The sequence below is a fragment of the Cynara cardunculus genome, assembly GCF_001531365.2.
Source record: "Cynara cardunculus var. scolymus isolate 2C chromosome LG 17, CcrdV1, whole genome shotgun sequence".
NCBI lineage: Eukaryota > Viridiplantae > Streptophyta > Magnoliopsida > Asterales > Asteraceae > Cynara > Cynara cardunculus.
In genome coordinates, this window is record NC_037544.1 from 33,003,142 (window position 1) to 33,010,096 (window position 6,955).

Below are 6,955 nucleotides of genomic sequence, written 5' to 3' on the forward strand. Positions count from 1 at the left end.
GAGATATAAAATCTCAAACTTTGAAGTACCTGGTTTGCCTAGACATCAGGTAACCGGTTTATTAATAATGACGTGTAATAAAAAAATATGACGTGGAAATAATAATTACATGGAATATGCTTTACAAATGATATGTAAAATCATAAAGTTTTTTTATTAACTTGGATAACCAACTCGCTATGCGAGCCGACTAATCCTAGGGCGACCACCTGCTTTGCAGATAGCTCAGAGTCACCGCATTTGAACCTCCGTGGCCACAAAAAGATTTTTATTCCTCATCGGATTTGAACCTGAGACCTTTTGGTACTTTTGACATTTGGAGCCAAGCTCAAACCAATTAGACACCACCCTTGTGGTTAAAACCATAAAGTTGTTATTACTAAAAACCTTTCTTCTACTTCGTCTAATCGCTTTCTTCTGTCCCCCCCAAAATTCAAGTCAGAATCCCCATTGAGAGACTCGGCATCTTCGCCTAATCCCCATTGAGAGACTCGGCATCTTCGCCTAATCCCCTTCTTCATCTTCACCAGCCATACAATCGACATCAATGTTTATGTGGTTTGAGGTATGTGAAATCGTGAATCTCTTCTACATCATTGATCAAGTTTTCAATTTTAGGGTTTTTTAATCTCCATCTTTTAAGTTTTTAAGGTTGTGAGGTTTGAGACTTAGAATCTGCTCTATCGGTTTGAAATGAGTACCGGGTTAGTTTAATACTCATCATTTGATTTATTTCTACGTTTTGGGCCATGAAAACTCGTCTATTAAGTTTTGGGTTACTGTTATTTAATTGTGATGGTTTAAAATTTCACCGATTTAAAATTTAATCCTATGGAGATGTGCACTAGTGGAGATTATTAAAACGTATACACTTATTAACTTGATATGTACCACTAGTGTAGATGCTCTGTTTGATGTTTTTGGTTTATGTTTTTGCTTCAAAATATTTTCGTTCATTATGGTTTATGTTTTTGCTTCTTCAAAATCGTTCGTTCATTATGGTTTATGTTTTTGCTTCTATATTAGAACTTTTTTTATACCGTTCATCATGGTTTATGTTTTTGCTTCTACATTAGAACTTTTTTTTCACTGGTAGGGAGCATGAGGAAGTGGATGTTAGTAATGATGATGACCTTGGAGGTCCAATAGACTTGAATTAGAACTGGTTCAGTGATAAATTTTATGATGTCGATCAAGATGATGGAGCTAGTTTAGATCATCTATCAGACGGTGATGATGCAATTAAGGAAGTCCGATTACAGATAATGAACATTAATAATAAAGAGAAGAACATAAATGTGGAAGATACTGAAGATGGTAATCAAAACGTGACTGTGGACGTAGAAAAGTGTCTAGAAATGGAGGAAGATGTGTATACCCAATCTTATCAACATGGTGATTTTTTGACCGAGACATGTAAGGGTATGATAGAGATGCATTTGTGGAAGAAGAAGCAAATTCTAAAAAAGAAGCTATCCAGATGAAGTCAAATGAATTTCCTACACATGACAACAATGTTCCTTGGAACGTAATGAAGCCCTACCTCGGTGAAAGATATGCTTCTGCTTTCAAACTAAAGACATGCTTGACTAACTATGCCATTGCAAATGGGCTTCAACCCAGGTATGTTATTTGTGTTCTTTGAATACATATATTATCTATGTTAGCTGACACATTGCCATCATTATTTTGGGCTGCATCAAGGGCAGGTACACCTAGGAAATTAGATGCCTAATGCAAGAAGTGAAAGACTTGATTCATGAAGCTTATGATCATTTGATAGAAAGGGATCCAAACACATGGTCAAAAGCCTTTTTCAAGACTGATACATCGTGTGATGCAGTTGAGAACGGAGTTCGTGAGTGTTTCAACTCATTAATTGTTTCATCAAGAAGGAAACCTATAATAACAATGCTTGAAGAGATGAGATTGACCATCATGGAAAAATTTTAAAAAATGACTAAGAAAGTAGAGAAATGGAATATTTGTCCGACAATCAAAAAGGAAGTAGAGATAAACAAATATCAAATAAGGTATGTTTTGTATTAATTTGTTTCACAAATGCGATAAATTGTTTACCTAATATGTTCATTACAATGTTTGCTTAGGTTTTGCCCGAATTGTGAGACTCTCTTTGAAGCAAAAAAGGGGCTTGATGGACACGTTATTGACACGGATAAAATGAAACGCACTTGTAGGATTTGACAACTCTCAGGAATTCCATGTGCTCATGCAGTTGTCAGCTATCTATTTAATTAACTGGGACCCAGATAAGTACGTGTCTCACCTTATTTCAAAATCATGTTTCATAAACACGTACAACCATAGGGTCCAACCCATTGAATGACATCAAATTTTGGCCTACCGCAAACTTTGTCAAACCTTTGCCACCAAAATTTAGAAGAATGTCTGGTAGACCTTCAATATCCAGACAGAAGGATGCATGTGAAGGTGATAGTAGAAGGAGGACTAATAACTTTGGACATGATAAGGTAGGAAGAAAAGGGAGGCAAATGACGTGCAAAATTTGTTGGGAGGTTGGACATAGTTTAAAAGGTTGTAAAAGCCATAAAAAGGATGCACCATCTAAGCAAAGAAATCCAGTTGGTAGGCCTAGAGGCAGTAGTTCAACTAGGGTTTCAAGAGGCAAACATTCAAGAGGCACGACTTCAAAGGGAAGGGGTTGGTCCAATTTCACCAATTGTGATAAGTAATTATATGTTTTTTGTTACATTTGCTCGAACTGCTATTCAAACAGTCATGATGTAATTAAAGTAGGTTTTTTTTTTTCCTTATTTGAAGTCGAATCAAGAGAAATGGAAGAAACTCCATCTCAGAGGACCAAATCGAGCATGCCAAATGTAACATTCATCGAGCATTGACGAAGGCATTTAATATTGATCGAGCATTAAGGATGTGTTGGTGCATTTTTGGTTATAACTTATAACAGTGTTATGATATCTAAAACATCATTAGGCTATTGTCCTTTTTTTTGCTTATAGAAGATAGCAATGTTAGAGCATTTTCGTAAAAAAGTTGAACTATTGCCCTTATTTTTCTTAGTTGACATTTAAAAATTTAATAAATAATGTCATGTCAATAAAAGCATGGTCGTCCCTTAGCATGTTAAATGTGAGATTTTAAACATGACCCCCAAAATTTTGGGGCCCAAACTTACTTGTGTTTAGGGTTTTTTTATCGACCTATGTAAAATTATAGCCGAAATTATTTAGGTTCAAATTATTAATTGTTTGGTTTTAGGTTCAAATTATTAATGGTTTTGGTTTTGGTTCAGATTGTTAATCGTTTTACGTTTAGCCCATTTTTGTTCTTAACATGTATTCTCTGTTATCTCATTTATACAATGCAATCAAAAGTTTTAGATGTAACAAGGCTTCTAAAAAGATTGGAACGTCCCTGAATAAAAGCTTAATCTTGGTCGGCATTTGTAGGTCATTAGGTAGATTAGGTACTTCAAAGTTTGAGATTTTATATCTCAGGTATCAAAATTAAACTTTTAAAAGTGCGTTACTCAAAACATGAATCATATTAAAGTACGTTGCATTTCTGTGCAATTTGGCCTTTTGAATAAAAGCAAAGTTTAAAATGGCGTGATGCATGGCGTGGCGGGGAAGTTAAGTCTTACGCCTTACATGCCACATCGATGACACGACATTTTTTAAGGCGTGACATAAAATTAAAAATTTGTATGTTATGTATAGGATTATATATACATATATGTTTTCTATATGTTATTATAATAACATAATGATATTAGAAAATGTACATTCATATTAGAAGAAGAAATCATATAGATTATTATTATACAAAGAGTTTTTGATTGAATATTTGAAATGGAACTTAAATTAGAAATGTAATTTTACAAATTCATTTTAATCGTGAGTCTATAACGTTTATAAATTTGTAAAACCGTGAGTGACGTATTAGATAAACATTTAATCTAAGATGTAAAGTTTTAAACATTTAAGTATTCGGGTAATCAGTTGAAGCATTAACCGGTTATCATGTTGATGTGACGAGTAATGTGATATTCAACTCAGTATAATTTGTTGACGTGGTTAGTTACATGGATTTTTTTAAATCTAAAATTAGTCTTTTTTTTAATCTAAAATTAGTCTTTTTTTTAATCTAAAAAATTTAAAAAATCCTTCCATGAAAATCAAATTCCCCAAAAACATTCCGTCAAACCAAAGACACCTTTTTTACCTCATATGCTCGTCTTCTTTCTTCTTGGTGTTGATTTATTAACGTTATCATCGAAGTTATTTAGATTTTAGATGTGAAAAGGCAGATACAAATTACGATATAAAATTAGGAAGTGTTTGAATATTGTCTTTAGGATTGAACAAATCATCAATTCTCTACCAAAGGGCCGTTTACCAAACGCTTATCTAAGTAAGTGCTTACCAAGTAACATTATCTCACCGGATGAATATTGAAGGACCAAGAATCTTACCCGATAAGAGCGAGATAAGGAACAAGAGTCTTACCCTGTAAGTAAGGGCGACGACTCTTACCACTGTAAGCGCTTAACAATTTAAAGCCAACATGCCTCCTAACCCAAATCATAGATCTTAAGTAGAGCGTACTTGGGTTTATGAACCCCTACCTGTTTAAAATAGAAGAAGAACGTGATAAGCTATATATGGTCTGGATTCATAACTTGGTTCGACGGTTCATGCCCATCATTCTAAAAGGGGAAAACTAGTTTGGGTCGTATAGAAGGAAAGTTTTGCATAGTGGACGGTTCTTATAAGTAACATCTGGAGTTTTTACAAGCCATTACGATAATGGATGGTTCTTATAAGTCACCAACATATTTTGAGTTCTTATACAATAACTTCGTTATTCGGTCAAATGTTATTATAGTAGTTTTTATTTTTTTTATTTCGATATCCATATTAAGTTTAGTAAAAAAATTAGATTCTCGTAAATTATTATTGTGCAAGAATTTTTATGAAGAATATTAATTTATTGAGTTAACGATAATATATATATATATATATATATATATATAGACTTGGGATCATGTGAGACCAAGACTTTTTCATGAGACCTGCAAGACCAATTCTCAACCATTGGATTAGATCTATATATATAGGTTAAAGAAAGAACAAATATATTGGTCAAAAATACTCCTACAAGTTTAAAGTTTGATGATAAATTTTAACCATTAGATCATTAGCTTATAAAGTTGATCAATGAACATAAATTGGTCTTACGGGTCTCACGAAAAATCTTTGGTCTCACGTGAACCCAACCCTATATATATATAAAATACATATACGTTAGTCCATTACTTGATTTTACACACTTTTATTTGTAACCAATTTATTTTGATTTTATCTTTTATAAAATTGTTACGATGCTAAAATCTATTCTAAACACTGAATGAATTATGAAAAAGTCACCAAAACGATCAAAATATATCTGATGTATTAACGAAGTAATCAACTTTTACCAAAATTGTCAAAATGACCACACGAATCGCCCCAGGGAGGCATGGTTTGACCATAGGGGCGATCCAATAGTACAAAAAGAAATATTAGAAAATTAATTTGGTGAGACCCACATGTATCTACTTTAGGAAACTAAACACTATTTGTCTTGACAATGAGAATCTACCCTCGGGGCGATCCCCACCTCACCGGATCTACCCGGGGGCGATCTGTGCATTTTTTTACCACTATTTTGTCTTTTAGTGTATATCTGTTTTCTTTTCCCACTTTTTTAGGACCAAATGTCATGGTTTTAGTTTATAAAATAAAACACTTATATTCTCACAACCTGTAAACACAATCTACCGTGACAACCCTTATAAAAATATGATTGTACGTGAACTTTTTTAATTTTTACCAATTTTTTAAAATTGCCTAAATTAACCAACGAATGTTGTTATATTTTTTCTTATAAAAAATATTGATATTCTATAATAATTGCGGAGACGAAAAAAATTATTTGTATCTGATTTGGGGGACAAAAATAAGATATTATATCAGATATTTTATGTTGAATTTTATTTCGTCTTTAGTGCAACAAGTTTTATTATAAATAACAACCTTCTATTTTATTATTTTTCACACCTCCTCTTTCATTTCTATTATCATATACTACTCTCACAACCCTTAACTCTTCAACACAATAAACCATTACAATCCTTAACTTTTAAGCCATTAAATACAATCTACCATTAAATACAAATATGATAGTCAATAAAAGATTATATTATTGTCTCAAAACCACACACAAATCCCCAAATCAAATTTGAAAAAAAAAAAAGACAAAATAGATATCTATTACTTATTTATAGTTCTAGTTTATAGTTTAAACATGGAGTTTACAATTAAAATCATGCAAATATCTATACTATATTATAAAACATTTGACAAAAATTCTTAAAAACGATTTTTTATGCACGAAGTACTGTTTATTGATACATATTACTTAAAATTTAAGATTACAAGTAAATTATGCGTAAGTACAACTTATTAAAGCTCCATACTTGAATTCGTCTAACTAACTGCAGATAAACATAATCAAATATTTGATAAACATCTTATTTTAAATATAAAAAAACCTAAAATATAATTAAGATAAACATTGATAACTAACAGAATACTTTAGTTATTATCTTTATAAAAAATTATATTATTAAACCTAAATTAAATTTCTTTGTTACTAAACCTAAATTATCTATACTATATTATAAAGCRTTTGACAAAAACTCTTAAAAATGATTTTTTATGCACGAAATACTGTTTATTGATGCATATTACTTAAAATTTAAGATTACAAGTAAATTATGCGTAAGTACAACTTATTAAAGCTCCATACTTGAATTCGTCTAACTAACTGCAAATAAACATAATCAAATATTGAATAAACATCTCATTTTAAATATAAAAAATCTAAAATATAATTAAGATAATCATTG